The 24,169-nt window shown below is 45.2% G+C and overlaps 1 long non-coding RNA gene across 1 annotated transcript in view; it reads left to right on the plus strand.

Moving 5' to 3' along the window:
• Window positions 1–24,169, plus strand: part of LOC129205949 (uncharacterized) — a 276,829-nt gene that overhangs the window by 105,367 nt on the left and 147,293 nt on the right. The window lies entirely within an intron of this gene.

Genomic DNA, 24,169 nt, shown 5'->3' on the forward strand with positions numbered 1-24,169 from the left:
GACACAGGTACCCAGGTAGTAACCCTCGGGAAGATGGTAACGTTTGGGTGCTTGCCGACGCATCCCCCCGTACGTGTCGCTGTAGGCACGCGTACGCGACCTCTACGTGCCGAGCCTCGGCACGTGTACGTTCCAGAGCTGCGCTGGCTATCCGTGTGTTGGCTATCTCCAAAGCCGTGGAAAACACAACCGGAGGAAACTTTTTTCACGTGGGAGATGGGTACAGTAACAACTACCTGTGAACTAGGGGTTGTGTTTTACCCTGTCACGCACAAGAGTAGGGTATTGTTTCGGGGTCCTCATTCAGAGAGTGCTGAAGTGACTGATGCGCTGGATGTGCGCGTCTTTGGGGGAGGCCAGCAACATCTTTACCTCAAGGTACAGGTAAAGAAAAATATTCTCTTATAAACTTGGGAAAAATAAGCTTAATCTACAGAAGGGCTTTGGAAGCTGGGCTTCTCGGAGTCAATATCTAGATCCCTGAGGAAAGCACGTCATAACTGGTACCGTTCTTCTCCTAGCTTTTGTAAGCACATTTACACAGATCCCGCTAGGCGACTCGGGTTGCGCCAGGAACGGCACGCCCTTGCGGCCCCAGGGCTTAAGCACGTGCTGCTGGGAAAAGCCTTGCAAGGCAGGAGGTAGAGGCAAAACTGTTCAGGTCAGCGCTGTAGGTGTACGGCAGCTAAAATACAATCTCAAAGGCAGGGGCAAAAACTGTTCCGATAGCCGCGTTAAAGCGGTCAGTGAATGGTCAGCCCCCGAGGACTTGCTAACAACCGTTAAAGTTACGGTGAGTAGAGCTGCAAGGCACAGAGACCTGGACTTCCTTCTTGCTAAGGGGAGTGCGGACAAGGGATGTTCAGCCTTGTTTTCCCGGATTGGGATCTACGTACGTGAGCCGGGGTTTGGGATTGCTAAAATGAAGAATACGGTGGCTTTTTTAAATCTGGATTAGAAGAAAGCTGCTAATGACGTTCCTGTCTGCAAGGTCAGGAATTGGAAAATATCTTCGGCTTGTCTTGAGGATGCGTGGCAGGAGTTAGTACTTGTTCAACGACTTGTTGATTTTGCCATTGGGTTTAATCAATTTGCGTCTCTGCTTAAGGCCCAAATTGTTATAGGCTTTAGGGGGATGACATTGTCCTAAAGCATTCATTTAATGATTTAGAGTAAACAGATGGTTTTATTTGTTTCCATTAGAAGCTTTCAGCTTTTCTAGTTACATAGAGGTAATAATTATATCTCTCACTTTGATTAAAATGCACGGTATGAATGTCTTCCTCTGTCTGGTTTCAATTGCATTATTTCTCTGTGGGTTTTATTAAGTACCGTGGAGTTGACGTCACGTACAATAAGCTGTGCCACGCAAGTCTTGGTATCAGCTGACGCGGAAAGCGAGACAGTTGTTAGCTTGACAGGGCTAATGGTATATAAGTGTGTATTTGGTGGTGTTTAAAGAGGGTTGCTACGCTGCGCTTAAGTGAGGGCTTGTCTTGTATGTAGTAGCTGTTAGATGATATTTGGCCAGATGGTACAAAATAGACCGCAATAGCTATTGGTTGTTGTGAAGTTCTTGACTAATTGGCTTTGAAAATTGCATTGCGATTCGGGAAAAACACCACTGCCGCTCAGAAGCGCGGGGCATGACTTGGCACGTGCATCCTAATAAGGAAGTAGGGAAATGCGGGGCTCAATTGAAAGAAAGTCAGTTCAGAGGGATCACAACAATAAGCACTAAGGAAGGTCATGGGAAGACATGTTCTCTTCTGGATGTAGGCTGTGGTGGTCTGGCGCCTGAAGAGGTGTCTTGCTGTTGATTGTCTGAGGAAGCATGCTCCAGCATCGCTGCGGTAATGGTTGACTTGGCGTCAAGTGGGTGAGAAAGTGCTTCTTACCAACCCTGTTACCAGCAGAGCTGTGGGGAGGAGGCTGGAGTTTCCACAGCGTGGTCAGGATCGAACAGCTGGAGAAGGCTGTTGTCCCTCAGCCAGAGTAGCTGGGAGCGAAGCTGGCAATCGGCTGATGGCGGACTCTTCCGAACAGGATAGTAGGACAACTAGGTGTCACTTGAAATTAGCACGGTAGGTATCTGAGATCTGCCTGTCCTCAGGGAAGCAGGTGATAGCTCAGAGAGCCAGTCACTTTGTGATAGACAGGCGGAGCTTTGGAAGGTAGGCCATACTTGGGGGTGTGATGGCTCATTTGATGTAGTTGTGTGTAGCCAAGCCTGGAAGGTACAGTAGGCTGCATGGGTTTACGCTCTCAAGATAGCCAGTCGTACAGTGGCTCGACGACAAAATGTTGAGCATCTAAAATTTGGGATTACGGTGAAGCATGATCTTATTTCAGCCTCGCTGATTTTTTTTTTTCTGGTGTCAGAGTGAGTGGATCAAGCTGAAGGTTGAGACTGCTGTTTAACGGTTAAAAGGGTCTGTTTTAGAAATGCTGTCCAGCATCATCATGGTTAAAAACGGCGGGGGTGGGGGGGTGGGGTGGGGTGTGGATAAAGCCCGTATGGTTTATTTACAGTTTGTGATAAAGGTGAGTGGTAGTCCCAGTTTATATGTTTTACGTCTTAGGCTGGTTGGGTTTATATGTTGGTCACTCTGTGATAGCTTGACCTGTCATTTTCGCAATTACCTGTGAGCGCTTTAGTTTTATCAATTACTTTTCCAGGCTGTAAGTTAACTATTTTGAGAGTGTAATTAGTTTATAATATATGTTTTAACAGCATGATTTGTTTTGTGTTTGTAATTAATGTTGAGCTTTGAGTCTACAATTGCATGACAAATGATTACGGAGAGAGCTATTACCTTGAATCTTGCTGCTAAAGACTTGTAGTAGACTGGAACTTTGTCTCTCTCATCCCGGAGTTCAGTTTAGCGGTCTTGGGACTGGGCTTTAGGGACACTATTGGCAGAAGAAACATAGGGCACCGTGGCATTGCTACACTAGGACTGGCGGGGAGTTAGCACTTGCATCCCTCTAAACACTTGGGTAGTGTGCAGAGCGAACCTGAAGTAAGGCAATGTGTGTGAGAGGGCCTTTATCTCTGAGGGAAATTCAGGAGAGACTTGGAGCAGGTCCTAGTTGCTGTGTATGCCTACTTAGGAAACCTGCAATGAACAACAGTCAATGGTGACTAGTCTCTTTTGTTTCTTTACCGAGATGAGTAAAAAGCAAGAGGGTTAGTGGAAAATACTATTTGCAAGTTAGATACCTTTTGTCCTCCCTCAATGTAAAAAGTTCATGACTTCCTTTTCTGTCTAGAAGTACCTGAATTTGCTGGGATCGTTTCTAAAGGCTGGTGGGAGCGCAAGAAAATGGAAATTACAAAAATGCTACCGTTTGTCCTCCGGTTCTAACTGATTTTCCACTAACTTGTGTTTGGAAAAGCGCACATTTGGAACGTTTGTATAATGTAGACTATTATCCCTCTAATTCCCTGTCCATCTGTAGGATAAACGTTTAGACTGTGTGTAAACTATACCGAGTCTATATCATACATAATGTATGACTGTATATGATAATGTGCCATGAATGTCAAATTTTATTTTATTAAATATAAGCTGCTCTTCCATCTGCGCGTTGGAGACCCCGTATATTATTTGCCAAAAAAAGCACAATTTCCAAGCGTTACATAATTTCACATTGAACGATGTGAAATACCTCAGTTTCTTCTCTTCCTTAAATTGTTACAAGTCCGTTCGTGTTAATTCCTTGTTCACCATGTCCTTTTGCTGTGTAACAGCAGTGTCAGACTCTGACAATTTAGCGGCAGTGCAAGCTCAGCCGAGTTTGTCTGCCAAAAATACCGATGGCCGGATCCTCGGCTGCCATAACTGCGCTGGCTTCGGAGGTGTCGCAACAGCGTATGCGGGTGATGCTCTGTCCTCCCTCACAGACTTTTCCTCGGCAATCCAGCACCCGGGCAATGATGAGGCCTTCAAATGAGCAAGGAGACAAATGTTTGTCGTAGCTTTTTAAGCTTTGGCAGACAAGCTGCTAGGACCTTTAGTTGGCACCTATGTGTGGTTCCAAAAAAGCCACCCTTGTCACGGCTGCCTCTTTTTTCTTTTTTTTTTTTCCTTTGCTGAAATTTCACATTGTATGTGTGCGTGTGAACCTGTGCGTCTCGTGATACTCCGCGATAGAGATTGACGGGAACCAGAAGCCAGGTTCATCAAAGCCACAGATTTCTGATCCAGAATTACAGTGACTGATTTGTGCCAGCACAGACCTAGACTGTCCAGATAGACTGAACAGGAGGAAAATGTAATGCCAAAAAGAAAGAAGCTGAAACTTAATTAATCAGAAACAAGTAAGTCATCTTAATGGCAGCACAGAAGTAGTACAATTTAATTTGAGAGTACCCTATGTTCCGTAAGGATGACATTGTGCAGTAATTCTACTGCCAGTTACTGCCGTCAGAATTGCTGAATAGCAGGAACCAAATGAGTTACTGCCTCAAATGGTCTGTATTTTGCACGTTTAAAGCGCCCTGGTATATTAAGTTTAAATTCTGCTTATGACTTTTTGCCTCTCCACTGGCATGTCTTTGAAGCCGTGTTTGTGTTTTGTTTTGCTTGTCACAGTGGTAGAGTAAGTAAGCCTCACAAATAATGCAGCTGATGTTTAAGGCAGTAGAAGCCATCAGACTGGGCAATGACTGCCGGGGTTCTGTAGCATTAGATACTATTGGGCTAAAGATTAGAGAATTACTTTAATATTAGAGATTGGAGAATGAAGACTTTTTGTTCTGTCACCGGGGCTGCTTCTAGCAGATGCTTTGTCCTAGAAAAAAGACTTGACTCCCAGAAGTAAAAGTGGAGAAGTAGGGAGACTAGCCAGAGCTAGGATGATTGCCTGGTCTACGTTGCAGTAAGCGGAAGTGGCTGGCCGTACAGGTACGAGTGTTTTGCATTTCCAGTTCATCAGCAAAGACCTTCAGAGGGAGACCTTGTTGGCAGTCACGGCCTCTCTTGGGGCTTTTGCACGGCACGCTTTGCTTCCGATCATGGAGGAGCGGCGCTTCTTGGGGCTCCGGGGAACGCGATGCGCGATTATCTCATTCCGTTCCCGTGTGAAGCAGGGTGAATGGGGTGGAGCGCTGGGTGTTCCCGGGAGCTGCCGAAGCAGGGGAATCTTACCTGCCCAGCAGAAGGCTCCCTCTGCTCAAAAACCCGCCCCTTCGCTTTACAAATGAGAGGATGCCTTGCCTTTTGAGAAAGGTTGCTTCAGCTCCCAGACTGACTCCCCGTGCGCGGCTGGGAAAGGTGCTCGGTTATCTCGGGTCTTGTCGTGGCCTTCTGTAACAGAGCACTGCCTAGCCCTCGTCACTTCTCTGCTTGTTTCTCTGGGCCTGGAAGTTGTGTCAGTGTATGGCATCCTGCCCGCGGGGCCTCTCGAGTCCCTCGGCTTGCTGCCTGAAATAGCAGTAGTCGAGTTAAATGTTGCAGGCTTTGAATTGCTTTCTGTCTAGAATAAAGGGAGGATGGAGATAGAAGAAAATGAGACCGATGCGATGATGGGATATTTTCATCTCAAGGAAAGGAGGTAGCGTGCGGTCTGAGGTAGACCTAGGAAGTTTGGTGCGTGACGGGAACTGCAAACAGGTGGTGTGTCACGCCAGAAATAGCGATGGTGTGCGAAGCGTGATGTCCGGGTCCCAGAGAATGAGGGGGAGCATTACTGTCCAGGAGGTCGGCCCCACCCAGGACTTGGAGAAGGCTAAAGAAGAGAAGGGCGTCATGAAGAAGTGACATGGCTGGCCGTTTAGGTCAGTGGAATTAAATGCGTGGCATGAAGAGAAGAGCTAGGCTGAGACAGGGTAGCAGGACTCTTGCTGGTCCCTCCAGATTTGCCGTAAGCCTTTTGTTATTGCCTTACAGAAATGCATTTAAAGGGAGAGCGCCCTTCTTAAAGACTCGATGCAGTCCTCATTTCGGGGAGGGAGGTAACCAAGCCCACGATGGCCAGATATCTAGTTAATGGAAGTGCACGAGCAACGCCACATTCAGGCTGTCCTGCGTGATTCTGACAGCGCGTCTTACCGTTTGAGACGGATGCTCTGTTATGCTTGGGACCAACAGATAACGGAAGACAGTACTGGGTGGAAAAGCTTATACTTGAAATAGTGGAGACGAGTGACATGGGAGAGGGCAGTCACAGGTGCTGGGAGCCCTAGGGATAGTGGTAAGGAAAGAAATGAGACTTGGGTCCCGGTGCTGTGTCTGAAATGCTGACCTCCTTTGACTGTAGTTTGGAGTTCGGTTTTCAACAACTATTAGACCATACGGATTAAAAAACCCCAACCCTTAAGAGCAAATGTTGCATGAGGGAGAAAAATCTCTTCTGTTGCCTTGGTTACAGAAGAAAATGAATAAATTATAAGGGGGGGGGAATCCCTCGGTATATTCTGAGTGGTCATTTGTGACAGCTGGTCCTGTAAGTGTTTACACTGGGAGGAAGGAGTGCAAGAGCTCATCCTCTCTGAACATGGCCTGTATCATGTGCGTAAAGGGCGGCGGGCAGCAGAACTCAGGCAAAGTTCGGTGCTGGGGCCTTGCCGGAGCTGCGCGGTGCCCGGTGACGGACCGCCGCTGCCGGCATGGGGCTCGGCGAAGGGAAGAGCGGTTCTGGGGGCTTGTATCGCACCTCAGCTATATGCCAAGCTAACCCCCTGCTTATGACAGTCTTGAAAATTGAATGAGTTGAGGTCTACAGCTTAATTTAGAAATCTGCAGAGCCTAATCTTCTACTAACTGGGCTTGCGAAGCCTAACTGTGATTTCAGGTATTTCCATATGGAGCTGTTTTACCAGTATGAGGTGTGAATTTAAGTTCCTCGTCTCTGGGAACATTATTTTGTGGACTGCTGTGTTTTCACTTAAAAATATTTTCTTCCCAATCTAGTTGGTGTCACTTTGGAAATTGTTTGAACTAAACCAGCAAGCTATTCTTAGTGTAGAATAAGTGGATCCTTCTGGATAGCTGTGCCATTTTAATTATGTGTGGTTTTCATGTAAATGTACCAGTGATGCTCGTTCAGTGCAGCAAGGCTATGGAAGTCTAGGTACCAAACGTGCTTTTGAAATGCATCTTGGAAGATGTTACCCTTGTCTTCTCATAATCCTGATTCTGCCTTCATTCTAAAGGCCACTGCAGCTATTTTGCTAGAAACCCAGATCTGATTTCTAGCTGGATGGCCGCCTGAGTTTTGTGCACAGAAGCTTTTGGCGATACTGCTTCGCTTGTACAAAATGTTTTTGTCTGAGCAGCGGAGAAGAGACTTTACGGTGGGTCTGTGTCAAAGCCGGAAATGGAACAAAGGTCTTTAAAGGGCCAGCTCTCCACCTCGGTCACAGATGAACTCTGAGAGACTTTGGTAAAATCTGCAGATGAGCCACCAGATAACATCCTGCTGGGCTAGGACGCTGAGGGAAAACAAACTGGTTGGTACTTGCAGGTAAAAAAAAAAAAAGAAAAAAAAAGAAAAAAACCAGGCATGGTCACTGTACGTACAGTACCTGCTGTGGAGGCTGGGATACAGATAGTCTTTTCAAGAATGGGGATTTTGGGTGTGGCGAGTGTAAAGTATTGCTTTGACATTGCTCGTAACTATATCCCGTGAACAATTTTTGGAGTGTTTGATGTGTTGTCTAAGGCAGGTTTCCTTGGAGCTGCTGCAGTAAGATGTTTGGCAAGCCTAAGAGCCATCAGACAAACAATGGAAAGGCTGTGAGATAGGTGACTTTGAATCAAGTTCAGGATGGAGACTGAGGGGTCACAGCTGTTACTGAGAATGCAATCAGATAGGATTCTTTCCAGCAAGAGAGGCGATTATTCAGTGTGATGCCACAGTAAAACCAAGTGTCCTGTCCTACAGCAGGGGCCTTGGGATTTTTTTCTTTCTGAGCGAGAAGCTCCCGGGGAGAGCAGGATGTGCTCAAATGGGGAAACGCTGGCCTTTTGGCATCCACTGCTGTGGAGCTGGTTAGCTTGTTGGACCTCTTCAGGGAAGCAGTGGAGCTGGCGAAAGTATAGGCCCCCCGCAGCAGATGACAGCATTCGTGTAAAATTATAAATGAAGACTGACTGTCGTGTCTAAGTTCGACGAGGTTCCTTAACCCCACGTGGGTATTTTCAGCAGTTGTGAGGCTGCAGTGTGCAGGCAAATATTACTGCTAGGATTGTTGCTTCAGACAAGGGGCTTTGAGGATCACTTTGTTAGTTTTTGCCACTTACGATTCTCAGACGTGAAAAGTTAACACAGTTTGGAAGACTTTTTTTTCTTTTTTCTGGCACTTACAAGTTCAGAACGCTTTTGTGCATTCCAAGCAGTCCTGCCCAGATCTACCACCTGTTCCATAATTCTGGGTATAGTCAGGGTATAGTTCTTTTCCATATGGGCAGCGTAATTCCATTAAGTAGCAATCCAGCACTCTTTTTTTTAACATTAAACCTCGAGAGTTAATCATCCATCTGTGTGTAATCATTGATTCCATTAAGCCTTATGGCCTTGTCAGATTATCAAACATTTTAAACAGCACTTTTTTCTTTTTTCTTACTCGACAGCAAAAGCATTTGTTAGGGGGCATGATGAGATCGAAGTTTTCAAGACATACTCTAATCTCATGAAGACATTTAAATTTTCCAAACCTTTTCCCTGTTCTGAAAGGCAAAGCTTACCTACATAGCGTATGACGCAAAGGACCCCAATTTGTTAAGGTATTTCTTGGCACGCAAGGCCGAGACATTTACTTGGTGAACAACACCTCCCAACTCCCCCCCCCCCCTCCCCCCCCCCAAAAAAAAAAACAACCCAAACCCAAACTAACCCCAAAACACCACCCCCTCAAACTTTTTTCCCCCCTATGATTCAAGACTCAGATGCTTACTCACGTTTTCAGTTAAGTTGGGGGGGAATTACGGTAACTTGGTTGACGTAAGTGCAGACTCAGACCTTCAGACTGATTGATGCAACAAACCTGTATTGCTGTAAAAATGAGGGAAGCCTAGTTGTGAGGTGGACATGCAAAATTTTTTATTTAAAAACACGACCAAGAAAGCTTTTTCTCCCCCGTAGAATTTGAAAAATAATGGCACGGTATTCCTGAAATTGTTAACCATGTTCTCAAGCGATTTCGTAAATGTGACAGAAAAACTTTGCGTAAGCGTATAATTAGAGCCTTATTCTTGTCCAGAAACCCCTGGAATCAGAGTTCAGTGGCGGTATCTGTCTGACGAGGAAGAAGGAAATGGCTTCAGAAGGGCCTAGCAAAATCCCCAGTGGCCCTGAAGAGAGGGAACGGTCGGGTACTATCGCTGGTAACAGGGAACAGCGGTTAATGGCAGGAGTTATCCCTTTTTTCCTCCAGATTTTTTTTCCTGCCCTACAACTTAATTTCCCTGAATTGTATTTAGCAGTAATGCGAGGATAATGATGAATGCTACGTGGGGAAGAAACGTGGATGCTCAGGGTGAGCAAGGCAGCCCTTCAACATTTCAAAAACCTGTCGGCAGCGGTCAACGTGATGTCCGTCCTTTCTGGTGATGAATGCGACAGCGGAGCTGTGAAATGCAAATGAAGAACGCTGCCTAGCAGTGGATGAGCAGTAGGACGTTCTCATACAGATAGCGTTTGTGCTCTGGCTTTGGGCTGGAGGGACGGAAGGGTACGAGGGAGGACTGTTACTTAAAAATCAATTACAAAATGCTGACTTGAGCTGGCGGTGGGGGTGGGAAGGGGCGCGCTAAAAGCACGTTCTTTCTCCTCTGGTTGTGTGCTGTTCGTTGTGCAAAAGAGCATATGGTACGCCCAGTGGAAGTCCTGAGTAGATGGGAACTTGTGCTGTGAAGATCGGTTGCAATATCATCTCAATCCGCAGTAGTTTGCAGATTTTACAATAATGGCAAAACTCGGGCAAAAATGTTATAAAAAACAATGGACAAATCTGGAGCCGCTTTTGAGCAGAACGGACCAAGTCTGGAATTTCAGTCCTTTGGTCTGCCTGCGATGCGTTGGCTCAGGAGAAGCTCATAATTTATTTCTGCTATGTTTACAGTTCAAATTTGAAATCATTTAACCTGAAATGCAAAATGATTATTGGGGGGGTGAGGAGAAAAAGTGACCAGAAAAGTTGGTAAGGTTTTTAGTTTGAAACATTTCATGAATTTCAAAATACGTTAAGATTGAGTGCTGGCTAAGAATCAAAATACCACGTTTTATTCCAACCACTGTGATTACTACTGAACCTGATTGCGGGGGGGGAAGAGGCAGGGCAGGGGGGCTTGTTTCTTAGTTCCTTGTTAATTACACTGATTTTTTTTCCTGAAAAATATTAGAGTGATAATTAGGCCACACATCATGCGTGGTTGAATAAATAGTATTTACGTGTTGAGAAAGGGGGCAGAAGAATTGTATCTAATGAAAGGAACTGGTGCCAAATGGTGGAGAGATTTGCGTTTGTCTTACAGCAATCAAACTCATTCACCTCAGCCGAACTAGGATATCTTCCAACGTGCTCCTAGAATCGTGGCTGCATTCTGCGTCCCCCTACATCTGAAAAAAGATCAATGCGATTATTTAATCTGCAAATATGTCATAAACTCTATTCTGTGAAGCACAAAGACTGTGTTTTGTAAACAGTGTCTTCACTCATCTTTAAACAGAGGTGTTGAAGGTCCGTAATTTTGTACGAAGATCAGGTATGCTGTTCTTAGCAGTGGGTTCAAGCCAGCCAAATTTTGGCAGAAGGCCATGGTGGTGGATCAAGGTTTTGGTTAACTTAAACAGTAAGCAAGTTGGGGGGGTTGTATTTGATGTAGTGAACTAATATGCGACAGTGTTGGCATCGCCTACAACTGGAGTGCTTGTTCCATTTCAACCCTTAGAATTTTGCCGAAAACTTCCTGCTGACGTCTTCTGTAGGCTGTGTTATTTCAGCGAGTCGTATTTTACCTAATTGGTCATAAATAGTACTTTTGAGCATATGGACCGTTTGAGGACAGAAAGCGCAAATCAGCTGTACGTATCAATTTTCACTGTGAGTAAATATGGGGAATTTTTAGCAGGAATGAAAAGGAATATATGGGACAAAACCTGGGCATCCCTGCCGTGACCTGTGTGGTTTTGGGGGTTTTTGCGCGGGTTCCGTAAGTTACGTCCGGCCTGGCTCCCAGTGACACCGATGGCAAAATTCCAACTAGCGTGAGTGAAATCTCTGATGCCGTTCGTGCAGCTGCGTAGAAATTCAATGTGTTGTGAATTCTGTGCGTAACTACTTCTGCTTGCGTGTTACGGAGATAGAACAACAGAAGATGAAGACTAGTGGAATGAAACGGGCCGGGTGGGGGGAATTGTGTCAAATGTTCCCACTAAGTTTAACGTGGTGACTTCTTTTGGCCTTTGACTCTTTGTCTTTGTGGATAATTTAGATAGCAAGTTGCTATCTGATGTAAAAGGAGGCAAGTGTTGTGCGAGACCCTAGAAGACTGATCTCACTTCTGTGTTCTGCACCATGTTTTTCTTTTCAGTGTTGGAAATAGCAAACCTTCATCCTGAGAACTTTTGCAAAAAAAAAGTAAGGGGAAAAACATCAGCCCACTGGAAACCCTAATTTGGAAATTTTGAAAATGAAAACATGTCAAAAGTTTCGATGATGAAAATTCAGTATTAAAGCAGTGAGCTTTCTGGCTGACAGGCAACAAGGTTGAAGAGCTGTTCCTCAGTAAAAATGTATTGAGCCGTCCATTTCAAAATTTCTGATTTTTTTTTTTTTTCCAAATTTCAAAAGGAAAAACAAGGGAAACAAGTTTAATTGCTCTTTCTTTCCTAGTGCGTTTCTTGATGAGGTATCTCCTGATCAGGTATGAGGTACTTGAAAAGAACTTGTAGTGAATTTTCACTTGCTTTCAATTGCGCTGTAAATGTTGGTTGTTAGGGATATAAAGAAAATAATTCTGCTTATCAGTTGGGCTGACTGTTTGCACCATGCACAGCACAAGCCTAGCAGTAATAAGTTATCCAGCACGTTTACCACCCCAAAATCTGCGCTCATCTCTTTGTCTTCGGTTGGAGAGCTGTTGTTTCCTCTTGCTGGCTTGTACTAGGAAAGACCCACTGAGTCCTGTTTTAAGCAATTAGAAAAGTTGCCTTTCTCCAATCAGAGAGAGGTATTAGTGAAATGAATGGGAGTAATTAAATCTAATTTAGTCATGTAAATGAGTTTAATTAAAAGAAATCTACCCTTTAATAACTTCAGGGGGAAATGCCGCTCCTTATGGAGTTTGAAATTTAGTTAAGCTAACAAGACACAATAGCTGAACTGATGAGACCATGATGTTGTAATCTGCTTATGTAAATAATGACACAACCGGCGTATAGTAGCTGCTCTGGGTTGTGATGCCGTAGGACTCGGAAGTGTTGAGAGGCTGGGTGCCCCGGCTGCGATCGCTGTACGAGGTCAGTTTGTGCCTTCACTTGGCTTTGAAGTCCCACCTGCTTATCTTTGGAGTACTTAACGAATTTGGAGAGAAGAAACCAAATGATTTGGACTATGAAAGCTATTGGGTACCTGGTAATTGCCAGTTAATAGTAATAATTGCCATAAACTCATTATATGTTAGGCTGGGTAGTTTGGCAGTTGGTCAGGTGAATGCTAGAGACTCTGACGGAAGGCAGGGGGGTCGGTCAGGGGCTTGCTGCCATGGCCTTATCCTCAACTTACACGTGTACAGGACTCCCTGAGCTTCACATTTCCTCTTAATTTAAACCAGTTGGGGCATAATTTGGCCATTGGTTTCAGTTGCTGTCTGCCTATTCAGAAGCCCAGGCTAAATGATGTTCTTGTTGAATTACGCAAAAGAAGGCTCATCATCTGCTTAACGCCAGCAGTTCAGCTTGATGCTGTGCGCTATGTGGAGGGATTTTATATGTAGATCAGGTTGCGTAGCTAAGAATTACTAATTGCGGTAAGCCCATGTGTAATGGCCCCAATTGTTACGACCATTAAGTCGTCTTTTTTTTTTCTTTCTTTTTTTAAATCTATTTCTTTGATGAATACTGCTTTTTGACAACAGTTGCTAACTGGAGAGTCCTATCGTATGTTTTCTCTTTCATGGTCTTTTTTTTTTTTTTTTTTGCAAGAAAGTTGATACAACGCTTCATTTCTTCTTCAGTAATACTTAGCATTGTGCATCTTGAAATTAAAGTGGTGTTTTCAGATAAGCATGTATATTTTCATAGGATGAAGCAGGCTTCTAAAGAGTTTGAGTAATTGATGCTAATGACGGGTGCTTAGGTTCAGCTCCACTCCTGAGGTTGTCTGCTGCATTTCTTCTCCCTTGCTGGCAAATCGTGTTTCAGGTGGATGCTTCCCGTGGCTTATGTGGCCTTTACTGCCAGCTACCAAGCCTCTATTTAAAGGAAGGAAACGAACCGTCTTTCAGAAATTCCGATGCAGCTGAGCTGCTGGTTTTGCTGCTCCCACGTGTCTGCCTGTTGCACGGTAGCTCCTTCACGATGTGTTTATTAGACTGCTTCTGAGTAGGCTCGCCTGTTGCACGAGATCTGCAGTGCATATTTTATGTCAAAACGGTTAAGCAAAGGCGTCCCGCAGCAGCTAACGGTCAAACTCCTGCTGTGAAGCGTGACCGAAAGCAGAGCGGTGGGCTGTGCAGAACCTAGCTGGAGAAGCCAGCCCAGCCCGGTGCCCAGCAGAGACATTGCGGCAGTGGTATTGCATTGGAGCACCTGACGGGTAGTTAAAGGCTGCGAGCTGTAAAACTGGGGTCATGGAGAGGATTGGCCAACAGGTTGCTATTCTCAGATAGATTTATGTGCGGGTTGATGCATTGTCACTTGCCTCAGAGAAAGGAGCCCGTCTTGGGGACAGCCAGGCCCGGTGGAAGTGTGTTGAGGTGGCTCCAAAGGAACAGGTGGCTTGAACGTCGATGAGGAGAGTAGCAAATGGTAGGTCTTTACTGGCCGAGGGATGCATGTGGAAAGCAGTTGAGAACTTGAATGGTTTAGCTTTCCTGTAAATGAATGTTTTCTTTGAGGAGTTCTGTGTTGAATTAGAATTTTAAAAAATCAAATGCACAAAAGTTGAAAAGTACATCTTGGGTTGAGCAGTAGGGACGGTGGTTACTAATGGAGGTGCTCACAAGAAAGGATGACCGATTTTGGGTTCATCCCTTCTTCCCCTTCTCTCTGCGTTGGTGTACAACACACTTTTTTAGGAATTGCTGTTTCGAAGAGAAGAGTAAATTAACTTCAGACAGCTTTGATAATGATGTCCTGCATTGCTTATTGGCTTACGTCGACTTTGCTGAAATTAAAACAATATATTTTGTCTGCAAATTATTTGCTTCTTCAGGGTTTTTTTTTTTTCCAAGATGGTTCATCACCACAGTAAAAGCAGTTAAAGCTGTCAGTACTCGGTTTTACCAGCCTTAAAGAAAATGCAGCCAGGATATAAAGTTTCTTGTTAATGATCTGTACGGGCAGACAGTCAAATTAAAAGGAAAACTGAAGAAAAGTTACTTGAATTGGCCAGTTGCTGAAAGCTTTGAAGCAAACTGTCTTGCAAAACTCTGCTTTTTATGCGTTGGTTTCTCTGTGGTTGCTTTGGCCTGTTTTAATGGGCTTCGTAGACACGTAGTTAGCGCTTATCCGGTTTGGGGTCATTGGTCACACAGGGAAGCAAAATGACTCTGTATTTCAGTTGCTTGAAATTGATTGCGTACGTGCTGCGGATGATGTGCATATTGATAAAATGACCCTTTTGTTTTAGTTCTTCGTATGGTCCCCTCGCTACCTGAGCACCTCTGTCACACCATAGTACCGGTGCAGAGGTTCCTCTCTGTCTGCGTTGTTGGGAGGACTTGAGGAACAGACCGAGCTCTGGGTCGGACAAACTGTCTCGGTCGCGTGCTCCCTTTCAGGAGCGCGGGTCGTTGGCCTCGCTAGGAGCTGAGCACCTAAATATCTCCAGGGAACTAGACCTTAGACGACTGTCTGTGGTCGTAAGTAAATCTCTACTGCAACATAGACTCAGGGAAAAAACCACCTCCAGGAGTCCTTTGCTGCTGCTTGGTTGACTTTTTTCCTCAAGCACGCGGTACCTGGAAGAAAGAACAAATTCGTTTTTGTGGCCACGCGTACTGATGATTGGGAGAGTCTTGGTCGGCCGTATGGCTGCTGTAGGAAGATCTCCAGATACTTTGAGGTGGGTGCCCTACTGGAGAGTGCCGTTCAGGACCTCCGCTGAAGAAAGCGGAGCCATCCAGGGCCCAGAATTTCTCCTGGCAGGGGTTTTCGGCAGCGCCCAAATGCCCGGAAGCTGTCGGTAGCTGCCTGCGTGGCTGACGGTGCGTCGGTCTGACCTAAGGCTGTAGACTGTCCCAGCTTGCAGGGCTGTGCTGACGGATGCGAGGCTGTCTGTAGGCGCAGCCTGGCCTAGGGTAACGGGCTAAGGGAGGGCAGGTAATACCGGCGTAGCAAAACGAGCATGTGTGTATTCAATTTTCCATATCGAAAAGGTAATAAATTAACAGCTCGTTGTTCCTAGTGTTGTCAAAGGCAGGAGATCCTTTGCACATGATCTCTCTCTGAACGCGATTGTAAGCGCTAATGTCGCTGTGGAGCGGAACTGCCTAGCGAGCGAGGCAAAAGTGCAAATGTATTAATGACTGCAGCCTGTTCCTTACGCTTCAGAGGGAGTCTTGGTCTCCTTTTTGGTGCCCATCAGTTTTCCCTTCTCGAGGCCGGCAGCTTGGCCTTTTCGAAGTAGTGCTGTGGACATGCACGTTCCCCGAATGGAAGACGGTTGAGGTTGTTATTTCTGATGGTGGTTTAATTTAGAATGTACTGAGGAGGCGCTAGCTCCGCTGTAAAGGCTGTGCTGTTAGGTCCTGCTTATTTTCGTTCTTGGGGCTTGGCAATTTTAGTTCAACTACGTTTGTCGCTTTGGGCCTTGGTTGCCTTTGGGATCGGCCGTGTGACTCGCCGAACCGTGCGGCGGCAGTGGTGTTTTGCAGGCATTTTGTCGCATGCTGAATGTATTTTAAAACTATCTCTTAAAGCCTGTCTCTCAGTGGATGGATCGATGCTAGAAGAAAGGCAGAGACTGTGCTCTGTAGCATCTGAGGAAAATGATGGAAGCTTGCAGAACTGGTGAAATCGGGGCTTTTCCATCAGTCTGTGGAAACTGCATTGAAATGTGCTACCAATTGTCACCCGTTTCTGTTTTTGCCACAGAAGTTCACGTGAACTTTGAGCTCGCTCGCCGAGGGGCGGGGTGGGTGGGAGGGGAACTAAAGCAGCAAATAGTTGAAAGCAGCCCAGACATCTCTCATGCTTGTGTACATCTTGGGCTTTTAAGCTCTTTGACAGGAGGCTAAATCCTCCGAAGTGCAGCCCAAGGAGCAGGACGTGTGTGAAATCTCTCCGTCATTTTCTGCAGCAGAGCTGACGTGTGTTCGAGCATGGCCGTTAATACTCTTTTCACTCAAATAACGTGCAACGTGGGTGTGCTAGTACCTGCTGCAGAGGCATCTGCTCCGGCCTCGAGGGACTGAGGTCACGCATTGTAGGTGTGGAAGCTGCCCTCAGATGCTCCTAAGAACAGCCGCTGCTATAAATACAGAGCTCGACAGGGACCGGTCTCATCTTTGTTGATTTTGGGAGCTACTTCCTTCGTCTGGCAAGTTGTTGTTTTAAGTACCACGTGTACGTAAAGGTAGAATTTGACAGGGATTGCAGGAGCCGTAGTAGTCTCTAAAAAGAGACTAAAGCATAAAAAAGGTTTTTTGCTTTAATTGCTGAGAGAAAAAGAAAGTCAAATTCTACTCCTGTTACTCCTGCTGTAAATAGAGACTAAATCCCTCATAATCAATTGCACTACTCTGGATTGACACCAGAGAGCAAAATTTATCCTAATAACCGGGTGTACCTCAAATGCTGTTAGATGGCACTGGATTGTATAAATTATACAGGGCTCTGATCTCTTCTGTTGTTGTTCAGGCTGTTTATTATTTGCACGACACACTGAAACTCCTGTAGATGTGATGTGCAGTGCTGCGCTTGGGCTCAGAGGAAGGTGGAGAGGCAGGCTGGTTGATGCATAAGTGTACTGGGGCGACAGCTGTCAGCGGCAGCTAGGGGATGCTTTCCTGGATGCTTTCAGGACGGGTGGGCAAAGGAGCGTCCTTAGGGACGCTGAAGTTTGTAAGTCAGCCTCGCGCGCTCTTCTTCCCCCGCCCTCCCAAAGGCATTTGACGTAGCTGTGTGCTAAAGTGGGTGATGCATAATTGAGCGCTGCTATATTTGAATGTGTTCGGAGTACAAAACATTCATCGGTATGAAAAGAGTGTTTATGTATTAATGTGCATTTCCTTCATGCATTCCTGATTCCATTAGTAATGGAGGCATTGTGTAATATAATAGAATGATTAACTTTAATTGCACTTCTTTGTTGGGAGAATAGACGTGTAATTAAAAATCTGACATGCGTTGTACTTTTTTTTCTTCAACAATTTACTTGTTGGCATCTCTTCAAGAGGATATTCCACAAGGCCCTTACCATTTCCTCCTTCAAATATCTCACAGGGTCCAATTATTATCTTTGAGAAATCGGCCGATTTCCGATGCCTGGACTGAAGTGGCCGGCTAGCAAATCCTGATGGCTGGTCCCTCATTTCCCAGACAAAAAAATAGGGGTTCTTAAAATGTTGCACATGTCGTGGGATACTTTTGGGTGTTGATTTACTGCAAAATCAGATACTTTTAAAAGGTTCCTAGAAAGAAAGCATGCTAAAAAAGGTAATAGCAGAATTATTAGAGTCTCGTGAGCAGGTAAGATAACGATCGCTACCTTGAGGAGCGCTGCTGACGCTTCAGCTCCCAGCCCTTTCTGAGTTTGTACTGTGTTTGATCTCTTCACAACCCTAATCGCTGTTCGCTAGCGTACCAAAACACAAAATAACAAAGAATACCTTGCGAAGAATAACTATCTTAATTAAAATATGCTATAACAGCATCTTAGAAACGCTGCTGGCGTTGGGTGAAAAAGCCACGCCTCAACTTAGAAGCACATAAATCCTGTCTGCAAAGTGCTGATATTAAACTGAATCTGAGCAGGATGTTAGCAGAATTAGACGATTGCTGTTTGGAAACTGTTGCATTGCGATATCAATTTGGGGGGCTCGGCTGAAACGCTCGGATTGCGACACAGATGCAGGCAGGCCTGCAGAGCAAGAGCGTGAAAAGGTGCCCGGGTGCGTTCTTCGTGGCCATCTGAAAACAGACCTTAGAGTGCCAACCCCTCTCTTGTCCCTTTTCAATGGAGCGTGTGTGGCGGTAGTCTCCAAGCGCTGTTTTTGGTGCCTGCGTGCACGTGCTGTTAGGGTGTGTGCAGTCTAATAACTGATGACAACTTGTTGTAAACTTGCAGTCCCTTATTGCTGGTTGGCTGTCTCGTTAATCTGTGCCTTCAGTGGCAGCCGAAAGGAGTCTCTGATGGGCCCAGGTCTACTCTGTGTCTTCTGTTTTTGTTTTATAGCATAGTTGAGAGAAAGAAAAGAAGGAAGGTAAGCATTTAATTGGCACCAAAGATTCAGGTGAAAAAATGGAAAACACTTGAAAGATGGTCACACGCTGGATAAAGCTACATAGTAGCTTGCCCATGGTCATTAGAGTTTTTATGGGGGGGGGGGGAAGGTAGTCTCTTGCAAGTGGTGTGCGTTATCTTGAAGTACCTTGAAGTGCATGCCTGAGCATGCTCTCCCCTCTTCTCTTTTTTTTTTTTTTTTTTTTTCCTCTTCACTAACAGTGCTAAGATAGTCAGGTTTTGGTCCTCTACCCTCCCCACCCTTGTTTCCCCCACTTGATTTTGACACATTGCTTGTGTGGCAGATATTGGTAATGACGGAAATGAGCTAGCAACACCTCTTCTCAGCTGTGTGACCCAACAGTAGGTCCTCTCGTGGATTATCGTAGTCTGACCGACTGGATTGTCACGAGAAAGTTTTGAAGGAGCAGCAACCCGGAGCCACGGGTGCCGATTGGGGCGGACGCACGGCCATGTTGGCACTGACAAAAGCGGTAGTTGAACAGACGCTGAGAACCTAAGTCGTAATCGATGCGCAGCTCGGGAAGAATGTCGTCTCGTGTGTTTCTTTAACTACACTGCAGTGGGGCTCTCTGAAAAATGAATCCCGTAATAGCAGATGCGGTTGCCTTGTTGATGACTTGTGCTCAGCTGTTGCCCCGTCTGTGGGAAGGTGGGGCTTTATGGACCCCGCAGTTCGCTGGTACGCTTTATCTCTGCCGTGCTTTATTTTGTCCATCTTTACGTGGTCTGTGTTGTTTTCTGGTTCTTTTATTGTCATTATTCAAAACATGAATAGAAGCGAGTATCCTCTAAGTTATTAATGTAATCAATTTTGAGTCTTTAATTGCAATTTTTTTTCCATAAAATTCTTTTAATTTAGTCTAATATAATGGCACATCAAGCAGTAATGGGTACATTAAATTGAATCATGATGTTCATATACACATTTTATGACACAATCAAATATCCCAATGCATTAATTCATGTCAATCAGTTAATAAAATCAAATAGGAAACATTTCTCTAGCGCTGTTAACGACGCTTCTCCCATTTAGTGGGTGACAAGATGGTGAGGACCTTTATATCTTGCCTAGTTCACGTTTTCTTGTCTGTGTTGGAGTCGATACGTTTACTTACTGGATGAGGACAAAGCCTGTTAGTTCCCTTGGCCCCCAACCAAAATATGGTAATTGGGAGCAGAAGGCCACACCTTTACCTCGTCCTACCCTGGCTCATTTGGTACAGTCCCGTCCCCAAAGACTTCCACCGATAATAAGGAAATATTAACCGTGAACTTGGGGAATAACTTCTCTTTGAAGATTTCTTCGCTTCTGATGGTCGCCTTCAAGGACAAAGAGATGTAGCGGATTTACTGGCACTCTTTTGTGAGGAAGGAGAAAATTAGATTTAAAACAACTGTCAAGCGGTTATAGTTTGAGCAGGTTCTTTGTGCTTCTCATCTGCTTCACATCATAGTTGATGGTATTTTCATCTCCTGTTTTACAGCACCAGAAATTTTGACCCTTCTTTACTTCAGCAGGCAAGCGTCGTGCCCCAGTTCTGCAGCCCTCGGAGGCCTGCCTGGAGCTTTTTGGGAGGAACGATGGCATTTGGGGGGAGCCTGATGGAAGGGATAAGGGATATGGCTGCTTCCAGCGAGTGCTTGAAGGTAGAAGGGCGAATAAAAAAAGAGAACATTGAGGAGGTAATGGAGCCCGAGCCGCAGCTGGTACAATCTGGTGTACCTCACCTGGGGTCAGAAGAGCTGGTACCAGTTGATGTCGCCTGAGAAGGTGGTCTGAAATAGCGAGTGGGGTTTTGGCATTTGTTTCTGGGCAGCCCAAGTGGAAGGGAGCCTTATTAGTGGAAGACAAAAACAGCAAGGCGGTTGTTCCCCTTAGCTCTCTACAGGGCTTGACCATCCAGTGCTCTCTAAGGGGTCGCTGTCTTAGCTTTCAGCCTGCGGGTGGAAAGAGAGCGATAGCGAGAAGTGGTCACTGGAGAATTTAGTGTTACTTTAAAAAAAAAAAAAAGTAGCTAGTTATCATCTAACATTACATGCAGAATGATTTTAAAAAAAAAAAAAAAAAAGGCTAGCTAGTTATAGTCTAACATGGCATGCAGAATGGTTTTTCTAAAACTTCAGGGTGTATGGAGGTTCTATCTAAAGCAGCTTGTGTGCTCTTCAGTTTTGCCTGATAAGTAACATAGAGAGCCGGTCTCATAGCCAGTAGGAAATATCGGGCTGGCTTCGTTTCTCTTGAACCCTTTTCTGTGTTCAGTTCCGAAGATCAGTATTTACTGTGGACGTCAGCTTGCTTTATTTCCTGTTTTGTAATGAGGTATTTTTCTCAAAATAATACCTTCTTGAGGTTTCCCCTAGTCAGTAGAGTGGTGAAGGACTGTCAGAAGAGCCAGGTTATCGGTTACGCGGTCGGCACCAGGGGGGCTTGGCTGCAGTAGGTCGGTTTCCTTTATTTGTTTTTAAGAAAAAGTTTGCTCTCTGAATGTTTGTGGGTGTTTTTTCTGGGATAATAGCCTACTGAAAGATATTTTTACCTTCAGTTTAAAACACTGGATTGAAAAACGACCTTTCGTACAGCGGTTACTCGGCACGCACTAAAAAGTAACTGCAACCAAGATGGAACTCTCGAGGTTTTAGGTTGGAACAGTGGAATGTAGGTGGTAGCGGCTCTTACTTCCCATATAAAAGGATTCAGTGTCGATAAGCAGCTGAGTGGCTCAGTGAATTGTGTCCAGATACTCCAGAGAGTGTCCCAGAGCTGACATTCTCAGCCTACATAGAGATCGTGTTTGCTGTCCGGCTGTCACATCCTTTCGTAGCAAAGTGAAGAGTGGCTTTGAGAGACTGAATAATGTTGCCTCTTCTACTTTGCAGCCACGGGCAAGTGAAGGAAATGTTACTCTGATGCTGAGGGAGTTGTAGTATGTAAGGCATTACTGAATGACGAGGTGTAAGAAAGGCCTCGGGTTAGCAGCCACAGGAAAGAAAATGCCCACATTGTGACTGACCTCGGGGTAATGAAGAGTCTGCCAGGTGAAATGAAGTAAAAGCAAGTCCAGACTGAAATGTCTGAGGTGACAGAGCGGTTTGCCATGCGATGCTTGAAAAGGTTAATTTTTTTCTTTTTTTTTTTTTTTTCTATTTCTTTTTATTACTACTTGAAGGGTTTCTAAGTATCAGATCTGACCTCGGTAAAAGAGAGCGCAAGACATTGCAGTAGCCGCAGCAAAGTGCTCTGCCTTTCCAGGAACCTAAGGCTCGGTGAGGTAATTTGTACTTGTGAATGCTGAAGTAACGTTTTAGCATTCGGGCACCCGAACGCCGCTGTGTGAAGGAGCGGGTCAGCTATCCACAGAAGTTGCAGTGAGTCTATCTGCCCGCAGCAAGGATCTGAGTCTCAGTGGCACATGGAATATTCATGGTGTGTTGGGAAGTGCAGAGCTCCCCTATCACGTCTGCACGGCTGCCAGGGGACGTGCGGTCCCTTCAGGATTGTAGGGAGGAGCAGCTGCTGGGCCTCACTTGTCTCGTCTGCAGTCAGCTTCCCATTCGTGTTGTCACTTGCACGTTAAGAAAAAAAATTTTTAGTGTTTCTTCTTGCAAGGTTACCTTTCACTATCTTCCTTTTTTAAATGTTTTATATCTATTTTTAAGGGGGTGGGGAAAAAAAACCACCTGCAAAACACAAACACACCCAAAATCTTTTTGCCTGATAATTGTATTCTTTAGGGTAGACTTTTTCCTCATGGCAATTGTTTGTGAAAAGCTGCTTTGTACCTGGTCACCAGAAAGCATTGGGGAGCAATGCGGTTTCCAAATGCCAAAATTCATAAACTGTGACTAGGATTTTGAACAACTCCCTTTGCATGTTTCAGTGAGACCATAATTAATTTGTGGGGTGGGGTTTTCTGCTGGTGTGGTTTTTTGGTTTTTGTTTGGGTTTGGTTTTTGGGTTGTGGTTTTTTTTTTTTCAAATCTCCTCAAGGGATTGATTACATTGTGGAGTTCAGTACTACTTTGAGCACTGCGATGACTGTCTTTTGTGGCTTCACATTATGTGAAGATAGGTTGATAGAAGAGGTGAGAGGTGTGCGCTGCAGGTAACAGCTAATGGGTTCTGAAGTTTGCCAGCATTCAGTTGTCGGGAATGCCAACAGCGTAGAGGTTGACTAAAGAAACCTTTGTACGAAACCGGAAAGTTGCCGGATAAAGGATGTTTTTTATTCGTTTGGGAGTTAAAGATATTTGTTTCCACGAGGGCCGAGTTATGGGATACGTTTTTCTTTCTTTCTTGTAATCCTTGCTATTTCCGAGTTCTCTACAGTAATGCAGAGAGAAAAATAGTATGTGATTTAACTTTGGCGACCTGCGTTTTAACCAGCATGGAGATTTTGCCATCGCTGGAACGCTGATGGAAACAGCGATGCCGACCAAGTTGGTAACATGAGCTCTGCCTGCTCTCCCTTCATCTTGCATGGGTGAAAGAATTCGTTTTGTTCAAAGTCTGCTACTTAATGGTATTTGTAATAAGTAGTTTTTCATGTAATTTTTTTCTTTCTACTTTGCGGCAGAGGTAGCAGGAGATGAAAGGAGACCTAAGGACAAGAAGCAGGGGAAAATCTCTTTAAGTTGCCCGCTTGGATTTTCAAAACCAAGGGATAGCTATTTCTGCGAAGCGAGTGTCTCTGAGATGGTGTTGTGACGGAGCAGATGTAGTTCTACTGGTATTTAAATATTTGTATTTTGCATTGATTGGTATTTATGTAACATTCTGTGACAACTTCCAGGAGATACGCAAGAGAAAGTGTTTGTATACATTTCTTCTTTACAGGAGCTCAGAAGGCACGGGAAAATATTGGCGAACGTTGCTAGGTGGACAAGCAGGGTCAGACTTGGGAAATGACCTTAGCTAAAATTAGAGTTTGGTAGGGTGTGGAAGGAATGGTTACGTAGGCTTCCCGTTGGCAGAGCTATCTGCTGTAGCTGTGATCGGAGGGCAGATTTTTAGAGGAGATGGACTTTAGGACTGAAGCAGTACCGCTCTTAAGTTCTTTATGCTCTTGTGCCCCTCTTTGGTTTCCTCACCCAAATTCTTTTCCGGGCTTCCGCAGGGGGTCTTGCTGTCTTGCTGTCCCTGGCTAGACTGTCGCATCCGTGCGGACAGGTGCTGCAGCTGTAAGTTGCTTCACGTGCTCCAAAGACAGCCTCAAATGCGAGCCAAGTACCCAAGGCAGGCAGAGCCGCTCTGGGTGTAGGCTCTTCGTTTGAGAGGAAAACAGACCTTGCTCAGACATTGTGTTTCTGAATTGGTAGTTTTCGAGGTAGCAATGGCTCTGAAGTGGTGGACGTTTCATGCAGTTGAGTACGTGTGGGTGGTGCTAAATCCTTGTTGCAGACTCAGAGTTTGAGGAGAAAGGAGGGAGCAAAGGAGTCGTGGAGGTGAGCAGAATGGAAGACAACTTAGGCAACAAAGATGCTTTGAATGAGGGTCAAAGAGGGAGGTAGTGTACCCGGGGGCAGGATCTG

Source organism: Grus americana, chromosome 4 (assembly GCF_028858705.1).
Source record: "Grus americana isolate bGruAme1 chromosome 4, bGruAme1.mat, whole genome shotgun sequence".
Classification (NCBI taxonomy): domain Eukaryota; kingdom Metazoa; phylum Chordata; class Aves; order Gruiformes; family Gruidae; genus Grus; species Grus americana.